Here is a 19,614-nt window from a genome sequence, read left to right as displayed (position 1 = left end):
ACCATGCCACTAAATACCATTTGGATCTTTCGGTAAAGTAACGTAGGTATAAAATAAAGTATAATTTTATTTTAAAATAAAATAAAATATTATTTTAAAGTAAAATAGTATTTTTAAATTTTACTTTAAAATAAAATAAAAGTATTTTATTTTAAAATAAAAAAAGTATTTTATTTATAAAATGTTATTTTTAAATATTGTATTTTATACCTAGGTGACTTTACCGAAAGAACCAAAGAGTATGGATTCCTGCAGTCACGAAAGCTTCAAATCAAGATCATTCCACTACAGTTCTATGACTGGTCCGCCCGTGTGAGTTACTGAGTGGCGGATGTGGGTTGGTTCAGGACACGTGATGGGCGATAATAACTACGGAGTGCAAACTTCAATAGATAAAGCTATGCATGTTGAACTTCTTTCACACCTTACGTAGCCAACCGTGCCAATCGGAGGTGCGGGGGAAGGACAAGAAACTAAACACAAAACGCAGTTTTAAATCAATGAGTTTTCAATCTAGACGACTTAAAAGTGCTTAGCTCCAGTGGGTTCTTAATGCAGTATCGAGAGGAAGAGCGTTCCAGACGGTCGCAAAAGCGCATCTGAAAGTGCGCGCTGATGCAGTGAACCACCGTCTTTGTTCGACGTCTCGTAACGGAGATGGAGCGACGGAATCAGCTCGTGGGCAGGAGGTGCTAGGTGGATACGGTTTTTTTTCTTCCTTTTGCAACATCGCAAGACCGTGAAGGATGGCGATGGCTAGGGGATGCCTTCATCCAGCAATAGATCAATCGTGGATGATGGTGAGGTTGTTTTAAAATCCTTTATATTAAGTTCACTTGCTTGCTTGCTTGCGCGCTTACGACCGTGCAAATCTTTCGGTCGTTTTTAAAACCCACTTCCCGTGATCCAATCGAGCTGACATTTTGCACACAGACTCGTTGTGCGTGACAATTTATTTTCGTGAATTTTTTTTTCCAAAATTGTACACTTTTTAGGAAAAAAAAATATTTAATTACCAATTGCTTAATGGTGGCAGGCAATCATCTGACCCATAGGTGGCAGCCATCTCAAGCCAGAGGACGAGAGGACTCTAGCCGCCACGCATATAAAGGATTTATAGTGAAAAACTTTGTTTTTACGGGTAAAATTTTTACGCGGCTGGGTACGTGGCCGCAATGCGATGCATTCAAATGAAGCGACATTTCGTGCATTCGCGCAACTATCCCACGATTTCCACCGAGCTGAGCTGCTCTGACGGATATCCACACAGCTCGTAGGCAGTTGTAGCAACTCGGGGTCGGTGGAGATTCGACAAAATCTCAACGTTTGTGGACACAGTGAGTGGCAGGGTGAGCGCCGTGGCTGGGGTGGACGTGACGAGCGCTGCTCCAGCGGCAACATCTATTGTTGTACACGTAGCCAGCTTTCGCGACCAATATCATCCGTAATAGAGGGGGTTTTTGGGGGTTAGATCGCGTTAATGTTTGAATGTGTCGTTAAACCCGCCACCACCCGACACAGCCAATTAGTAAGGGTCGTCACGTCAACAGAACGTGGCCAATTCGTCACTAGTACAGCACTAGTGTGTAGTGTAGTGCTATAGTAGTGTAGTGTATAGTGTACTAGTACAGCACCACCGGTGTGTTGGAGAGCCAAGCCACAGCATTTACCATCTGAGGACGATGTTTCGCCAGTATTTACAACTAGCTTCATCAGGCGACGGACAGATTTGTAAAGCGAGTTGTAATTGCTGGCGAAACGTATTATTACTTTGGTTCTTTCGGTAAAGTCACGTAGAAAGAAAATAATAATTAAATAATTGCATACGACGTTTCGATTGCAACACAAGCAATCGTCATCAGGTACAAATGAAAGAGAAAACAAACCTAGTAAACTTAGAAATATAATGCAATACAACACAGAGAGTCGGCTAACATAACAGTCAACACTCTACCTGGTTGATTACGTTCTTCCAAAGATTGCTAAATTTGAGAGAGAGACAAAACACAGACACAGAGACACATAGACAGACACATAAGCAGAGATAAATAACACAGAGACACACAGAGAGAGAGAGAGAGAGACGCGCACATAGGCACACAGAAAAACAAAAAATGTCACACTTATCTTCTAATTTAGCAATCTTTGGAAGAACGTAATCAACCAAGCTATGTGTTAATTGTGTGTTGACCGACTTTCTGTATTGCATTGCATTACATTTACAAATTTTACTAAGTTTGTTTGATTAAGTGTGTTTTCTCTCTCTCTGTGGTATTGCTCTAGTATTTCCTGCATTCACGAAAGCTCCAAATCTCTCGTTGGCATGCTAATTTCTCTACCCCCCCCCCCTCTCTCTGCCCCCCTCTCTCTCTATTTAAGGCCTCGACACAGAGGCGTTGTTTTTCTGTGTGCCAATGTGCGTCTCTCTCTGTGTGTGTCTCTGTGTTGTCTCTCTCTCTGCTTATGTGTTTGTCGATGTGTCTCCGTGTCTGTGTTTTGTCTCTCTCTCAAATTTAGCAATCTTTGGAAGAACGTAATCAAGCAGCTAGGGTGTTGACTGTTATGTTAGCCGACTCTCTGTGTTGTATTGCATTATATTTCTAAATTTCGATTTAAAGCTTTCGTGACTGCAGGGATTCATATTCTTGGATCTTTCTTTCAGCGTTCATTAGGACGCTGTCTTTCCGACAGCTCTTTTCTTCACCTGAGGACGGCTGCTTGTGTTGTGGCCGAAACGTCGTGAGAATTGTATTGTTTCATTTTTATTATTGTATTATTTCCCTTCTACGTGACTTTACCGAAAGATCCAAGAATTAGATTTCTAAGTTTACTAGGTTTGTTTTCTCTTTCATTTGTACCTGATGACGATTGCTTGTGTTGCAATCAAAACGTCGTATGCTATTATTCAATTTATTTTTTCTTTCTCCGTGACTTTACCGAAAGAACCAACGAGTAATTCCTGCAGTCAGTTTGAAACGTATTATGGATCCATTGTTTGCACTGTACGTCTAGGCTCCCGTGTCTTACCTCCCCGCCTTCACCAACGCACAAATGACCCATCATCTGTCGTTCTCGGAAGCACTTGAACACGCGCTCCTGTGCGGATGGCCCTCACACACCCACACCACACTCAAGTCGTTCGAGTGGTCTTGGGATTGGCGAACCCGAACGCAACACATGGCAAGATCATGATGAGTTACGATCTATTTAAAAACTGAAACATTTAAACTATTTTTTTTACTTTAGCAGGTAATGACCACGAGCTCTTTTTTACAGAAGCGATCTGTCCACAACTGATAGCTCAACCAAGTGGCTTATCATGTGGACATTTGTAACAGCCAAATACTCGGAACGCGTGATGTTGATTCTAAATGTCTGGGGGAAAACCGGGAGGACCTGGAGAAAAATCCACGCGACCACGGGGAGAACATGCAAAATACCAAATACGCAGCAGGCGTCCGTGTCGGGATCGAACCCAGGACCTCCTGTATACCAGACGAGGGAGATAACATCTCGCCACCACGGTGCCCCCCCCCCTCGATCGCCCAGGGCGTAACAGAGAAATTAAATGCAATGTTCACAAATCAAATGTCACGAGGAACTGCTCTTGGTATTGCAGAAGCAGTGTGAAAAACAACGAGCCGCACCACCGTCATTGGCAAACACACCGCCTCTGCCTCAACAGCCGTGTCGCCAGGGATCCATCTCCCACTTCAAATGTTCGTCGACTTGAGCAGGTGGTGGTGGTGGTGGGTGGCATACTGGATGTGGTATGCCGAGTGCGGACTATTTTTTTTTCGTCCGGGTCACCGACCCGGGATAAAAATTAAGCCCTGCCTCCCCAACTATACACATAACAGGGACGTTTTGTTATCCACAATTCCTGTTATACACAATTTAGCGGATAACAGGAAGACGGTCAGAGGGCTTTAACCCCTAAACCTGCCGGGACGCAGCGAGCACAAAAAGGCCCCGCACCTCGAGCCCCCACGCCCGGCCGCCTTTGTCTCTCCCCCCCCCCCAGCACCGTATGGCTCAGCGAGCACAAAAAACCCCTGGCAGCACCTCGAATCCCCACGCCCGACCGCCTTTGTCTCTCCCCCCCCCCACCCCAGCGCCGTTTGGCTCAGCGAGCACAGCACCCGCGTCACGCGCGGGTCGTGACGCCCCGCGCGTGACGCTCCGGGCACGGAGACGTCACGAAGCCGAGAGACGCGGCGGCGGAGGAGGAGACGGGACGCGAGAGACAGAGACAGCGAGACAGAGAGAGACAGCGAGAGACAGAGAGAGAGAAACACCGGTGGACAGAGGCACCGCGCGTAGCTGAGATCCCGGCCAATACATCGGCGTGCGAGCGTGCGGGCGCTGCCAAACGAGAAGACACATTCGCGTGCGCGCGGACGGACGGAAGAACGGAAGAGGCGACGGATCAACAAGGGGGTGGGGGGGGGAGACGGGCGGACCGGCCGATCGCTGGACACGGACAGGCGGCTGGTCGGGCGGACGAGGAGGGCTGAAGGAGGTGGGGGGGGGCCAGGCAAGCAGGCGAACGGACCGCGCAGTGCGGCTAAGGGGTCCCGCAGACGGACCGACGGGCTGATAAGCGGGAAAGGCGGTGAGCGGAGCGACGGCCGAAGGCGAGCGGGGGCACGCGGAAGATGGACGGAGCGAATCCCGCATCTCCCCCGATGACGACGTAGCCGCGAAGAGGTGAGGGCACACGAGGGGGTGGGGGGGCGGCATTGTGCCACACGGGGTCGTACCCCCCCCCCCCCCCCGACACTGCTACACTGAGCACGAAATGCGTGAATAGCCATGTACACACCGGGGCATTGCGGCAATTGATACACTGCGGGGGGGAGCATTGGGCATCATTGAGGGGGGGGGGGGCAATGAGACACACAGGGGCATCATACGTGGCGTGTGTGTGTACACGGTGTGTGCGGGGTGGTGCACGCAGATCGTGCACGCCGCACGGGAGATGCTTGTGTACGCCGGAGGGTCTCATCGGCTGGATCGTCGAGCTGGGCAGGATGCTAGTGGTGGGGGTGGTGGTGGGCGGGGGGGTCACAGGGACGTTTGTATAGCCGAGGGTGTAAGGGACACTCCGGAATAATTGGCTCCAAGGGGCAACGGATCGACACCAGCCCTGGGCTCTTCCCCGATACGGCTGCTGTGGCAGCTGTTGCTGGTGGTGGTGTCCGTGTGAGCCGTCATCGCTGTCGCTGCTGTTGGCATTACTTCTGCTCGACGATTGATTCTGTCGCTGTGTGTTTGCTGGTGATCTCGGCGACACGGCTGTTGTTGCGCTAGACATCGCTGCGTTCATGGGTCTGTCCAGGTTTTGCGGCTATTGTTGTCGCCGCTGCTGCTTCTGCTGTTGCCGTGATATGGCTCCTGCCGGTGTTGGCGTTCTTTCTGCCACCACAATTGATCCCTGTCGCTGCCACCGTCCCATGCAGAGGCTGTTTTCACGTGGCTGGAGCTTGCCTTGCTACCTTTGCCATTGCTAATGTAGCCATTGCTCGCTGCTGTTACTGGCTTCGATTATGACCCGCTGAGATTTTTATTATTTTGCTTCCGTTGTGGTCGATGCTGATGTTGCCCAATGGTGCTTGCTGCTGCTGCTCAGTAATCTTTCATTGTTCGTGCTGTCGTTTGCGCTGTTTCTGATTGTCACTCTGTCGCTGCTGCTGCTGCTGTTGTTGTTTATGTTTGTAAGAGAACAGATTCCCCAGGTTGTACACACACACGCACGCACACGCGCGCGTCTCCGATGTCGCAATTTGGGGGCCTTCCCCTGTAGCGTAAAAACAATCTTCTGGCAACAAACACAGCAGTGGTGGTGCATTGCTGGCCAGGGCTGGAGCTATTTTCGGAGCCTGCTGCTTCCAATGGCTTAAGTGTGCACGAGCCTGAACATTGAATCCCAATAACCATAACAACAACCCCGAAGGTGCCTTCGTCTGGCTCTTGTGAGCCTCAGTTATTGACACCGGACCCTCAGAATGTCATTCAATGTTGTGGAAGTGTCATTGAGTCTCAGTTCGTGACGGCGAACACGAAATCATCGCAAGCGTGCCTCGGTCTGTGTTCTGTTGTGAGCACCGAATCAGAAGAAATCCTGAAGGTGCCTTGGCGTGTCCTCTATGAACCTCGGCCGCACTGAACCTTTTGCGATCGAGAAGGGGTTGATGAACCCGTTGCGTTGTTTGATCGAACGCTGGTGGGCAGTGCAGGCTGGTGAAGTGGCGGTTAAGAGCGCACGCCAGAGGTCGCAAACGGGTTTTGATTCCTTACCCGTACCCGTACCTGGCCGCACCAGGGTCGCAAATAGGTAGCCGTTCCCTACCCGTACCCATACCCTACCCGAAATGAGTGACAAACGGTGACTCACCAGTGACTCACGGCCTACCCGTACCCGGCCGCACCAGGGTCGCAAACGGCTACCCGTACCCGTACCCGGCCGGGTACGGGATACGGGTAGCCGTGTATCGGGTAGGGTACGGGTATCGGGTACCCGGTTGCGACCTCTGGCGCACGCACTGCGCTACGAACCCGGGGCACACGAGTTCGATTCCCGCTCACGGCCAACACCGGCGACGGTTTATCTGAACCCGCCATGGACCTCCCCAAGGAAGGTCGACTCAGCCTCAAATGAGGACGTGGTACGGTGTGTCAAAACGTCGTCGCCACTGGGGAGACAAATGCGGTCGGGCGTGGTGCCGGCCACCGACCCACCCGCCCACCCCCTCGTGTACCGGGCCGGCCCTTCATTGGTGCTACTCGCTAACAGCATTAGCCTCAACAGTCTGTTACGGGCTATAGGGGGGGATCTTTATCTTTGGGGTGGGGAGGGGGAGGCGCCTGGAATGGTTTCACGTATCACTCATCACCACCCAGCCCTAGCCGGGAATCGAGCTTAGGTTTTGTGGGTTCATAGCGCAGTGCGCGTACCAAGAGCGCCACTGCTCCACCCCCTTTGCCGGTTGCAAGCATTCGACTCAAAGACAAGAACACTGCGTCCTGTACGGATAGGAGGAATAAGCTCGGGAGACCGACACGGAGACACACACACAGAGAGAGAGAGAGATACGGAGAGAGACAGAATCCCGGGAGGCAGACACTGAGACAGACACACGAGTGATATATTTGGAGAGAGACACAAAAACAAAGACACACACACAAACCAGAGAGAGAGAGAGACACACACACACGCATCGATACAGACTTAGACACAGATAGAGAGACGCTACAGAGACGAAGCACAAAGGCGTGTTCAGAGAGTTGCCGATAGAGAGAACATTCTGGGAGACCCTGTGCACACGCACAGCACAAGCACCTCGGAAGCTTCGTTTCAGCCGGGTCTGTCCGGGCAGGTGACTCGCAAAACGTTTCCCGCACCTGGCACATCACGTCCAGTATCGCCCTTCTAGCCACGGCTGCTGTTGGCAACGATGCACGTTGCCTCCTCTCTTACAGCAGTCTACCAAATTCAGTGAGGGATGACGCCCCGGCGACACAGCTGCCGGACAGCAGAGGTGGTGTTTGCCGAATGACGGTGGTGGGGCAGTTCGTGACGTTTGGATGAGATTGTGACGCCATGGATGCTCATAACTCCGTGTGTCTGTTTTCATTGTAATCGTGACCCCGCCGGTGTTGTGTCCGGGTTAGCCTTGACCCAAAACAAGCAAACCCCGAGACCACTCGAGTGACTTGTGTGTGTGTGTGTTTTTGTGGTGTGAGGGCATCTGCGGAGGAGCGCCGTGATTTTTTAAAGCAAAGTTAACCACAAGTGTATCTGTGGTCAAAGCTGGTGGTGGTGCTAGAGGTCCCCACAAGTGGAACTGTGGTTAAAGCTGGTGGTGGTGGTGCAAGAGTGAACCACACGTGGCTCTGTGGTCAGAGCAGTCAGCTCACGATAGGGGAAACTTGCGAGTTCAAATCCCAGCTGGTGCGTCAACTCGGCGTATTCATCCTCAACTGATTGATTAAACGAGTGCCACTTTGTGGCAAGTCAGCAGTGGGTTGTCCTTTGAAGAAACTGGCCCCTGTCATAGGAATGTGGAATTCCTACCAATGTTTAACATGTAGGCTATTGCGACGAATATTATCCATAATAGAGGTGTTTTGGGTTAGACCGAGTAAATATACATGTGTCGTTAAACCCGCCGCCACCCGACACGGCCAATTAGTAAGGTTTGTCACGTAAACAGAACATGCCAATTCGTTACTAGTACAGCACCCCGGTGTGTTGCAGAGCAAATCCACAACATTTACAATCTGAGTACGACGTTTCGCCAGTAATGGCTTCCATTCCTACCAATGGAATCGAAAACGCCTATGGTGACGAGCACTGCCCCATGTGCATTCGAGTGTGGACACACCCTGACCCTTCATTTAACCTTGTCCCAGCACGGGGCTTCACCGATGTGTTTACCTAGCTTTATTCCTGCAGATAACGGGTATTTGTGTGACCTCATCGATACCATAGTGCTGCACACAGCGCGTTTATGTGTTTCCCCTTCTGTCTTCTTCTTTTATTGGAGCTCTGCCTTGATACCTGCTCCTGGGCTGCCACCTCCTCTGTCCTCTGCCCTCCTCTACATATTCCACAGCTCCCTTCAGCTCTTCGCCTGTATTTGTAGATCATTATTTCCTTTCTGAAAGACCATATGAGTGACCTGTGGTGGTGGTGGTGGTTATGCTGCTGCTGGTAGCGATTATGGTGCAAGTGTAGTGATGGTGATGTTGTGTTGGTAGTGATGGTGATGATGATGGTGCCAGTGGTGGTGGTAGTGATGGTGTGAGTGCGGATGATGATGGTGCTGGTTATATTATTCAAACCAGTGATCCCAGTTGGCATTTCGAGTCTCCAGATCCATGCTGTCCCACTCCCCATGACAGGACCTCGTTCTCGATAAACAACGCACACACCCATGCAGCGCCTTCCTAACAGGCTCATTAAATATTGAACGTTTTTTTTGTTTATTTCGTGCTGCCAATTTAAATGCGAATGCAGCCCTTGCAACCTCTGCACCAAATATTGGCCTGTGCTAAAAGTTGCCCCAAGTAGAACTGGTGTTGCTTATTCATGGATTAATGGTCTCTCCACTAGCCCTGTCTCCAGAGCTTCTGTGTGGCGGGTAACCACTGCAAAAAAATATTCACAACTCTAGGCAGGAGAGTCTAAACTATACTAAACGAAGGAATTGTTTTATTTTAACCAAGTAAGGCCCACTGGGCGACGTAGCTTTTTTTCAGAAGCAACATAGCCACAAATGATAGCTTCAACGAAGTGGCTTATCAAGCGGAAATATATAGCGTCCAAATACTCTAAGCGCGTGACTCTAAACGTGGAGGGAAAACCCGGAGGACGCGGAGAAAAATCCACGCGACCACGGCAAGAGAAACACGCAAACTCCAAATATACAACAGCAGGCGTCAATGTCGGGATTGAACCCACGACCTCCCGCATACCGGGCGAGGGAGTTGGGGAACCAAAGGGACGATGGATGGTGTAAGGCCCATCCCATCGACGCCCGAGCGTCGGCCCTCCTGCTCCCCACGTTGTGCGGGCCGTGGGGGCTGTGTGACCATGCATCCCCACGCTGGTCAACGTGGCTTCGTGAAAGTGGGGAAAGTGAGCGTGTGAGCGTAGAAAGTACGGCGCAATAATGGATGCTCCTCGTTACAGGAGGTGAACTCCGTGGCATTGAGCGATGGTTCGCTCGTGCTCTGCCTTGCGTGGGACTGGCTCGTGAAAAATAAAAAATAAAATTTTCCTCGTATTTGTCTTCGTTATCTGGATCTCCCTTGCAAAAATAATTGACGGGCTGATCGTATTTCATGTCTAAATTGGTTGGGGAGCAGTGGCGCAGTGGTGAGCGCATTGTGCTCCTCGTATAAACCGTACACAGTGTGCATAAAATCGTATCCTACTTTAGCATAATTTATATAGCGCCTTGACCAAGGTGCTTTACAGAGAATTAGGTAGAAATTAATGTAATGGTGAAGATGACTTGAATAAAATGGATGAGAGGAAGTAATGGGCGAACCTGTGATGCGTGAATTAAGGCCAAGTGAAATTGATGAAAGGAAATAACGACGAATGGATTGGATGGATGGGGAATGAGTGGCAGCTATAGAGAGAGATTATGAGGAATGAACAGGAACGGAGGTATTGGTTCAAAGAGGAGATCAGGGGATCGTGGGATGAGCTCGGGGAAGAAGAAGTGAGTTGAGGGAGCAGTGGAGACTGATGAGCGAAGATCCACGTGGAGGGGGAGTTTATTCCAGTTAAGATGGGGGGGGGGGGGTAGCAAGAAGAGAGATTGCTTGATTGGGCACAACGAGGAAGAGGAACAGAACGGAGACAACGAAGATTGAGAACGTAGAGGGCGACAAGGAGACGGAAGGATACGAGAGCGGCAAGAGAGGGTGGGGTGAGACCATGGCGGGATCTGTAGACCAACACCAATGGGGGCTAGGCTCTAAAGAAAGCCGTCTCGGGTGTGGACCAATCAACTTCAAGGACAGTGCATATTATTATCATTATCAGAGTTGCTTCTTTTTGTTTGCTTTTTTGACTACTTGTGTTGTGGTTATTGCAAACATGATGCCTTGAATAAAGGTGTCAGTTTTGTACCAGTTTAAAAGGGTAAAAACCTACTACTATATTTTGCCACTGGTAAAAGAGATCTCATAGTGGTCAGCAGGGAGTCTGTGGAGTTGAGCGAAGCGCGTCGAGGAATGGGAGTTGTAGGGAAGGTTGCATATGAAACGTGCAGAGGCGTTTTGGATTTGTCTAAGGGGGGCAACGGTGTTAATGGGGGAGACCGAGCTTACGATAGGTACAATTTCAGCAGTCCAGACGAGAATGGATGAGGTCGAATTTTGCGAACGTTGAACAAGTAAAACCGGCAATCGCGGGCAGTGGCGGAAATGTTATCGGTGGGGGAGAGGGATGGGTAAAACAATAACAGCGAGGTTGCGGGCTGAGGAAATATTGAAATGGGGGAAGAGATGGTGGGACGGGTGGGGGGAGGGAATGGGATGCAGGGAAAAATATAATTTGGGTTTTGGAAGGGTTGATGGACAGAAAGTGACGTGATGGAGACCAGGCAGGATGAGATGCGGTGAGTGAGGTCAGGGGAAAGGGAATGGAAGGGGAATAAAATGTGGATGTCATCCGTGACGAAATTATGGGGAAATGTCAGCGAAGAAAGGAGAGATTCGAGTGGTGAAATAGAGAGAGAGAGAAAAGTGGGGGGACCGAGAAACTCTGACCCTTGGAGAACACGTCCAGTGAATGCACGCGCATCGAGCTGGCTGCTGGACATCGCGGCTTCACTCGTGTGTTCACTCGTTAACTCATCCATCGGGATTCCATGCACGTGATTACGCTCAAATGTGTGTTTTTTTTTAATTTGGTTTGTTGTTGCTGCTGTGCTCACGCACCACGGATCTCCCTTGTAAAACAGCCGGGCATCTGGCTAAACGGGACCATCATCCGTGTGGCAAATCAACTCGACTCTACACTCAACAAGACACAGTCCCGTTTACATTTGGGTCCTGGGATGACCGCACAACTAAACACGCCGGTACGGTCGCCAAACTGAGAACAGAAACAAGTTAGGAGAAGTCATACATACGCGCGGACCCTGCAACGTGCTCCAACTCGCGTTTGCAGCCGCGTCGTAACAACATCGTCAGCTCAGGGGGTGCGACAATTGGTCAGGTGGGGCTCCCAATTTTTGATTTGTCTCGCCTGGTCGCACCTAGGCTATTGTGTATCTCCTCCTCTTGACTAATCACATCACGCTCACGGTCTCGAACATTTGACGCTGTATGGGGTGCTCCGTCTTCGCAAAATGCAAGCGCGACAGCTCCATTAGTGCCTCTTTGCAGTATTACGTCGCTGCTCTAAATGAAAGTCATTTCTCTTCTTGGTTCTTTCGGTAAAGTCACGTAGAAGGGAAATAATAAAATAATACAAATAAAACATGCTTTACCGAAAGAACCAAGAAGATGAATCCCTGCAGTCACGAAAGCTTTAAATCGAAAGTAATTTCATTTAAAAAAAATGTAAACCGCTTTTCGAATAAGCGTTGTTCGTTCTTTTGCACTGTTGTCGAAAACAAAATCTCATGGTAGTTGTCAAGGGGGCCCTAACGCGTAGCTTTTGGCCACCAGGGAGGGGGGCCAAGGCATCCCCTGCCTGCCCCCCCCCCTCGTTACGACGCTGCACGTTTGTCTTTACAAGGTAGCAGTGCGGAAGCTGACGGGAGGGGGGGAGGAGGGGTGCTGTCAGCGCAATGAACGATTGCATTTGTTTTGGGTCTCAAAGTTTTGGATCAACCCTTGGGTAAAACGGCGTCGCGTCTTGAGTATTGGGTCATCTTCACGCGAGCCGTCGTTACGACAGTTGTAACGTGCCCACGCGCGGCAGACGGTCGGAGCTCACGCACACGAAACGCTCTCAGAGTTATCTCGCGAAGCCGTAGGAACCACAAAGAACCTCCGAAACACAGCACCAAACAAGCGGAAAATACAGCGACAAATATTCCGTTTGGCGTGGCGCTTTGCTGAACGCTCACGTTGTTCACGCCGGCGCCGCGCGTCTGTATCGGTGTCAACAACTCGGCCCAGTGGGGTGACACACTTCAAACCGGCCGGAGAGTGTGGGGGGTGCTGGACTGCTCAACATCTCGAGAGCTCCAAGTTAACCCCGGAGAGCGGTGCTCTTGGCTTTGCAGACCCAACAAGGGTCCGCCCAGGCAAGGAAGTGCTAGAGAGAGAGGGGTGGGGGGGCGGTGTTGGGTCCAAGCACGGGCACAACCCGGAGCTCAAAATAGCGCCAAGTCCACGTTGAGTTGAGCGAAGGGGGCTCTTGAGTTGCCGAGAGCAGAACCGCAGTGGCCCTCGAGGGCCACTTCCCTCGCTGTAGGACTTTGATGACAGGGATTGAAAGGCGACGTTGACCTAAGAAAGCAGAGTCCCCGTGTGTCTCCGCCATGGCAGCCTTGGGTGCGATACGAACACGGGGCCAGCCTGGAATATGAATGCAGTCTGCTTTCCTGCGTGTGTTTTCATAACGCGAATTGGATACACGTAACGCGATGAATGTATTAGGGAACACGTTTTGTTAATAACGCGGATGCGTTATAAAACCACCCACGCGCCTCAGTCTTTGTTCAGCCCGAGTTACGCATCTCACGTGTTGTCACCGTGGACTGTGCTTTACCCTCTATTATATATTATTATTTATTATAACGCGGTGTTCTTTAGGAACGCATCTACCGAGTTATAGGAGAGCAGACTGTACCTGGGATGTGGTGATTAGCTCCCTTCCTCTGCTCAGCAATTCGATTAATCGCCACGATTCGGGGTCAAGGTTTTTATTCAAGAGCCGATTCTTCGCTGTCTTGTTTGTATTGTATGTCATTCGTATTCTGCCTCGTTTGTAAAGTTCTGTTCAGTCATGTTTCCATCAGCACGGCCGCTTATCACCTCCCAGATAATGTAGCTCATTTTAGCAACGCCTGAAGAACCGAATCATTGTTTTTTTTCAGTTGCCAAACGAATATATTATAAGGTCACACTCCTCATCACTCGCCAGGTCCTGCCACAAGTGAACCACAAACACCTCGCTGGTCTCGTCAAGCAACACAAACCATCACGCGAACTCGTCTCATCCTCGCAGCGGCTTTTGGCTGAGCCATCGAACACGCTCGCCTTCAGATGCGTTTCTGTGGCCGTCTGGAACGCTCTTGCTTGCGATATTAGGAAGCCACTGGAGCTATGCACTTTTAAATCACCTAGGTTTAAAACGAATTTCTTTAGAACTCCTTCTTGTGTTAAGTTTGTTGTCCTCCTGCACCTCCGATTAGCACGGTTGGCTACGTACAGTGTGAAAGAAGTTCACATTAAAGCCGGTAAATCAGCTTACGGCGTTGATCACTTACCCTTTGTTATCTATCAATTTCTATGCTTATTTACCACACCTGAATGAACGTCCCCCTGCAAACACATGGGGAGAGACGGAGAGATACACACGGAGACACACGGGGAGATACACGGGGAGACACACGGAGAGACACACGGAGACACACAGGGAGACACACAGGGAGAGACACACGGAGAGACACACGGAGAGACATACGGAGAGACACACCGAGACACCCGGAGACACACAGGGAGATACACACGGAGACACACGGGGAGACACACGGAGAGACACACAGAGAGACGCACAGGGAGATACATGGAGAGACATACGGAGACACCCGGAGACACACACGGAGAGACACACGGAGACACACGGAGAGACATACGGAGAGACATACGGAGAGACACACGGAGACACACGGAGAGACATACGGAGAGACATACGGAGAGACACACGGAGACACACACGGAGACACCCGGAGACACACGGGAAGACACACGGGGACACACAGAGAGGCACACGGAGAGACACACGGAGACACACGGAGAGACACACGGAGACACACACGGAGACACCCGGAGACACACGGGAAGACACACGGGGACACACAGAGAGGCACACAGGGAGACACACGGAGAGACACACGGAGAGACACACGGAGACACACGGAGAGACACACGGAGACACACACGGAGAGACACACAATGAGACATACGGAGAGACACAAGGAGAGACAAACGTGGAGAGACACAGAGAGACACACGGAGAGACATACTGATAACACAGTGGTCGGCGTGCTGCACTATGAACCATATGACCTGCGTGATATAACCTGGTCATGGCAAGAGATATTCAAACCCGTTTTTGCGTTCCCCTTGATCACTTCAGCAGCCCGCATTGACCAGCGTGGTAAGGTACGGTCAAACAACCCCCATGATGGACGGACACAGCATGGGGGAGGCCTTCATCCAGCATCAGATTGTCAAACGGTGGTAAGTTGTTGTTTACTTTTGACATTTTTTTTATGATGCGGGGGCCCAATCCCTATCGATAAGACAAACACTGTTGGCGTACCACAGGGTGAACTTTGAACTCCGTGCCTCAGTGGCAAGGCAACAAAATAAAAAAATATTCCCTTTACGTGGCGAGTTCCACGACCTTTATCTCCGAGTGTTCGGGGCGCGGACATCTGGCCAGGCTCCCTGGCCCCTGTGCTCGGTCAATATTGCCGAGGAGACTACACGCACACCAGGGGCACAGGTGCGAGTGTGCCGGGGAATTTGGTGAAGTTGGCGGGGTTCACGGTGGATTATCCTCGTAGCAAAAGTCGCGACACATGCTACGGGTCCCGGAACTTTTCAAAGGCCCCGCGCTAAATGCTTTCAAGCTATCAATTTCCGGTTCAGCGATTCTGCACTTGCTCTATTACTGTAGTACTATACCGCCTTCAACTTTTATGAACGACTGGGTGTTTAAGGTTAGCGATTTCTCCTATTATCTGGCTTTATAGCAAATTAAAAAATCTAATGACGTACTTTACTATCTAAGTAAGAAATGTGTTTTAACATTTGACTATGCAAGTACACATTTTGTGTTTTAATATTTATGTGTTTTTAATTTTTTATTTTGGGCCCCTTGATAACATATGCTACAGGCCCCGCACTATCTTAATCCCGCACTGGCGCGCTCCCTCCCATTAACGGTGTGATAGAGGGGTCAGTGGAGTCAGCTGACCTCATCACTCCCCGAGACACTCGTCGCTGCAAGCTGTTTCTGTCCAGGTGAAGAACGCAAATGGGCTGTGTGACTGGCTGATTGTTTGGGTGACTGGTTGTCTAGAGAGCCACCTGGATGGATCACGTGGTGGGAGACAGGTACGCTGTGTTGGTGGCTGTCTTTCTGGTTGTATCTTGCATGTATGTACGTTTAACTTTTTTCGCGCCGTACGTCGCCAACTGTACTAACCGGAGGTGCTGTCCGAGTATGTGGCTGGGTGGATGGATATGTCTCTAGCTGGGTAAGCGGGTTGCTTTTTGAGTGCCTGGGAGGGTTATTAGCTGGATGGGTAGCTGGAAGGTTATCTCACTAGTTGTGTGAGTGAGTGCCAGGCTGGGCATGTGCTGGGTGGGTGAGTGGCTGACTAAATGGGTCGGTGAATACTTTGGGTATATGTAGCTGGCTGGATGGCTGGCTTGGCTGGCTAGGTTCGTGGGTGCCTGGGTGAGTGGCTGGCTACCTTGGTCGATAGTGAGCACCAGAGTAAGCGATTGGCTGACTTACCGGCCGGCTAAGTGGATGGAGAGCTGGCTGGCTGTCTGATAGGTCAAGTGGGCGGGTGGGTGGGTGAGTGGGCGGTGGTGTAAAGGGTGGCGTGAGGGATAAAGTTCAAAGTGGCCTCATGAATATCTTGTCAGGAGTGAGCGAACGAATCGCACACTCGACTCCCCTCGTTTACCGTGACCCTATTTTTATCCCCTGACATCATCCACCGGGCGGGCGTTCTCCCGTTCAGAGTCAGTGCACGTGTGGATCTCTATTGCCTCCTTCAACTAGGTCACTCGAAATCCACCTGCTCGCGCCAAACTTGATTTAAAAACATTATTCAAGATGTTTTTTTTTTGTAAATCGGCCATCGTTAAGGATGAATGCAGTGCGATTATACAATTGTATACGTGTAGGTAGGTGTACATCCTGGATGTCGTGATGGAGCTGCGTGGTCAGTGCTCGGAAGACACAAAGCACCACTCTACAACATGGTCATGAGATTATAGACAATGGCTATTGTGCGTGAAGCTATACCGTGTGTAAAGTAATTTGTGGCGATAGTAACATGCCTATCTTGAGCCGTATTCTTTGTCTTTGCAAGAAATTGTCAAGTAGTGTGAATATCGTGATATCTGCATAACTAGATGAAGACATTTACGGTCGGTTTTCTCAGGGAGCAGTGAAACAGCTTGTTTCAGCAGAGACTGGCTCCTGACTTTGACGTCACAGAACTAATTTAAAAGTCACTTTAAGTAGATATCTTTATCCATGCCGTGGTTATAGCTTTCGTGTGCCCTGCAGAGAGCTTCGCCCGCACGCAAATTAAACCTGAAATAATTCGTCCTCAGAGCCAGAAACGGCAAATTAATTATAAGAGTATATTTAACCAAAATAGAGGGGAGGGGGTTTTGTTGGGTTAGGTCGCGTAAATATATAAATGTGTCGTTGAACCCGCCACCACCCGACACGGCCGATTACTAAGGTCTGTCAGGATAACAAAAAAATGCCAATTCGTTACTAGTTCAGCAGATTGGTGTGTTGGAGAGTAATATTGGTCGCGGAAACATACGTGTTAAACCGTATTTGAACGTGAAAGATCTTTTTTTACACGCTTTTATTTAACTCACTCTGTCTGTTGTTGTTGTTGTTGTTGTTGTTGTCGTATCCTCAAATCTTGTAACTCAATTTTAACCCACTTCCCAATGTGGTATCGACTGCAAACTTGGTATACTTATGTCTTACTGATGACAATACCATATTCTATCATACATTTTTAAAAATATATATTTTTAAACCATCTTTTTTACATGTTATGTTTCGCCTTGGGTCTAATTGTCCACGCTCAACTGACGTTGGCTGTAATTGGCTACGGTCCCTTACGTTATAGCAAGCTTCGGGGCCACTTCCTGGAGTCGTGGAGTTCTGCCATTTCATTAAAGCGTGTTTTAAAAAAAAGTATTTTTTAATATTACTAATTTTTCCGGCAATCATTCGATAAGCCCTGTTTCACCACCAGCTGCTGCCGAGACAATTCTCAGACGACGACAATCGGCCTCCCTCCGAGCCACCCGGATGCCCCAGTGCCGGCGGATTTTGACAAAATACGAAAATTACTCCATAATGTAAGGCTTATTATGGCTTTACGTCGGGGTACCTACAGTGGTGCTACCGTGGAATAACGTTGAGCAACCCTCGACTCGAAATTCGGTGGAGGTCTCCAGTCTGTTCCCCTCCGGCTCGGCAGTTTCAATGTGTGTCCGAGAGTCTTCAATCCCCACCGGCCCCTGTGCATTGAGCAGCATCTATCGGTCCACTGCAGTCACAGTTCCGAATCCCTCGATCGTCTGAGGTCACGTCTCTTGAACTTGTTTCAAACCAACGCCACACTTGATCAGAATGCATAACTCATTTAAACGTGAACTAAACTATGAACTCTATGAGACCTCCTTTACCAGTGGCAAAATATAGTAGTAGGTTTTTACCCTTTCAACTGGTACAAAAACTGAAAAACTGACACCTTTATATACTCTGATAGTGCGCTGTCTTTGAGTTGTACGCCTTTTGGCGTCATCTGGTCCAACACCAATGGAGACTAGGCTCTAAGAAAAGCTGTTTCGGGTGTGGACCAATCAACTTCAAGGACAGTGCATACCATTATCATTATCAGAGTTGTTTATTTTTGTTTGCATTTTGACTGCTTGTGTTGTGGTTATTGCAAACATGATCCCTTGTATAAAGGTGTCAGTTTTTGTACCAGTTGAAAGGGTAAAAACCTATTACTAAACTATGAACTGTTTTCTCTTTTCGATTTAAAGCTTTCTTGACTGCAGGGATTCATATTCTTGGTTCTTTCGATAAAGTCACGTAGAAGGGAAATAATAAAGTTAAAAAAATGTTTATTTTTATTATTTTATTATTTTCCTTCTACGTGACTTTACCGAAAGAACCAATAATATATTTTATCTTTATTTTACCAGGTAAGGCCCACTGAGATATAACGCTCTTTTTCAGAAGCGAGTTGACCACAAATGAGAGCTCAACAAAGTGGCTTATCATGCAGAAATGTATAACATCCAAATACTCTAAAAGCATGTTTTAAAATGCGGAGGGAAAAACCGGAGGATCCGGAGAAAAATCCACGTGACCACCGGGAGAAAATACAAACTACAAATATACAGCAGCAGGCGTCAGGGTCGGGATCAAACCCATGACCTCCTGTATACCAGGCGAGGTAGTTAACATCCGACCACTGCGAGATGTACACCCAAGTCAGGTGGAACTGTAATGTTGACCACAGAGATAGACGACTGGAATTGGAGTTGAACTTGGCACATTGCATCCTCTGGGGGAGGGGGGGGGTGTTGATGGATCGTCGCGGTTTTGTTGACGGCAGTTGTGATGCGAGTCGGTGGCTTGTGGTGCGAGATTCGGGTGTTTCACTCTTCTCACCGCTGATATCCCTCTCCTCGCCTTCTGCCTTACAGACTCAGCCATCTCTTTACCATCCCTTCCCCCCACCCCCCCTCAACCATTATATATACGGAGTGGTAGCTCTTGTAATCTCTCATTTACTTGATACAGCTGTCGTGGCTGTGACGGTTCCACCTGAAGACGGAAGCTTGTGTTGCCTCCGAAACGTCGTGATTTTTATTTTATTTTACTTTTATTAATTTTAATTTTTTTACCTACGTGACTTTACCGAAAAAACCTAAGAATATGAATCCTTGCAGTCACGAAAGCTTCAAATTTTAGAATCTCTCTCGCTCCCTAAATTATGATCCAATTAAACTCGTCTCTTTCACAGCTGATGTTAAGGGTGAAAGCTCTACATAGATACGCATAAACACACACACATACCCACACATATACACATATCTATATAAACACCGACATACGTA

The 19,614-nt window shown here is 49.2% G+C and overlaps 1 protein-coding gene across 1 annotated transcript in view; it reads left to right on the top strand.

Annotated features, from left to right (window-relative positions):
* The first annotated feature begins 4,479 nt into the window (after positions 1 to 4,479).
* LOC144730768 (mitogen-activated protein kinase kinase kinase 13-like) overlaps positions 4,480 to 19,614 on the top strand; it is a 35,969-nt gene continuing 20,834 nt past the window's right edge. Inside the window, exon 1 of the mRNA XM_078611551.1 lies at positions 4,480 to 4,710. The gene's annotated coding sequence lies outside the window, so the exon portion shown is untranslated. The remainder of the gene's footprint in view (positions 4,711 to 19,614) is intronic.

Source organism: Lampetra planeri, chromosome 1 (assembly GCF_965212315.1).
Source record: "Lampetra planeri chromosome 1, kcLamPlan1.2.h2, whole genome shotgun sequence".
Taxonomy (NCBI): domain Eukaryota; kingdom Metazoa; phylum Chordata; class Hyperoartia; order Petromyzontiformes; family Petromyzontidae; genus Lampetra; species Lampetra planeri.
The sequence above is the reverse complement of the archived record's forward strand: the minus strand, read 5'-3'. Positions and strand labels throughout refer to the sequence as shown.